Here is a 1,286-nt window from a genome sequence, read left to right as displayed (position 1 = left end):
CCCTCTGGGCTGCCACTGCTTTTCCATGGCCGTTGTGTATCTGTAGGTGCCAGGTGCTCAGCCCTGCTTCCCGGGATACCTGTAGTCACACCGCTCCGTGCTGAACCCCATCCCTGTGCCCAGGTTCAGCCCTGCTCTGGGAATCTCCTGGCTGGCACCCCGGTGTGTTTCTCCCACGCTCACCCTGCACCCATAGCCGTGTGCGGTGCGCGGGGAAGCGTGGGCAGCAGCACCAGGGACCTTGGGAGCGGGCATGTGGGGTTGGGAAGAAAACGGTGCTCCCCAGCTTTAGGAATCAGCAGACAATCATAGTATTTGAGGATTGAGCCTCTCTGCAGGCACCCCACGTTCCCCAGCATTCAGTAGCTGGTGCCTGGGGATGGCAGAGCAGGTTTTGGAGAGGAAAAGTCCCCATACCCAGAACTGCTGTGGGTAAGTGATTTTAAGTGCACACAATGGCTTGAATCCAGGGGCAGGCTTTCCCCGCCCAGCCGTGCGCTCTCTGCTCTCCTCTGGGCTGCTCCAGGGATTTAATCTGGTTTGCTGCTCCTTCCATCCCCAGAGCAAGTCGCACACTTTAATCCCAGCAGAGCATCCGTGTTTTTTTTCCCGTCTTAATGCCATCTCTGTTCAGGGCTGAGCTCTCCCAGAGGGGTCACTCTACCGCCTCCTGGAGCGCTTGCTTTCAGGTGGACCTTCTTAAATAGCTTTAAGTGCACTGTGGTTTCCTCTAGTTATTTTTGATAAACGTATAACGTACCTATATATACCAAATAATAAAGGCAGGTTGTTTATACAAAACCAAGAGCGAAGAGAAGCGCGATGCTTGCCTGTTTGTATACGGTGGAAGCGGACTGCCATCAGGTTGAGGATGGCCCAGGCAGGTCAGCTGCCAGGGTGCCCCTGTGCCCCTGGCGCTGGGCTCTGCTCCCCATTTTCTCGGTCGCTGCCTTTGCAGCAGCTCCAGTTGGCTTGGCCTGTGGGTAAGCTCATCCAGCTGTCGGAAGGGCTTTTTTTGGCACCGAGGGCTTTGCACCTCACCGCTGCGCAGAGGGCTCTGCTAAGCTGCTGCTCTGAAAGCTGCTGGTTTGGAGAGACAGGAGCATCCCCTTGGCTCTGCCCTTGCTCCCACCCCCTCTCCCAGTCTGCTCACAGGTCGCTCTCCTTCAAGCCCGGCCCCAGGCCTGCGCCTGCCTCTCCAGCGAGGATATTTTTATCCCGCTTTCTATGCACGGCTATCGGAGAGCATGCCGTGGCTGTCATGGGCCCCTGGCCAGCCTGCAGGC

This window comes from Buceros rhinoceros, unplaced genomic scaffold (assembly GCF_000710305.1).
Source record: "Buceros rhinoceros silvestris isolate BGI_N320 unplaced genomic scaffold, ASM71030v1 scaffold36081, whole genome shotgun sequence".
Classification (NCBI taxonomy): domain Eukaryota; kingdom Metazoa; phylum Chordata; class Aves; order Bucerotiformes; family Bucerotidae; genus Buceros; species Buceros rhinoceros.
This window is presented reverse-complemented; position numbering follows the sequence as displayed.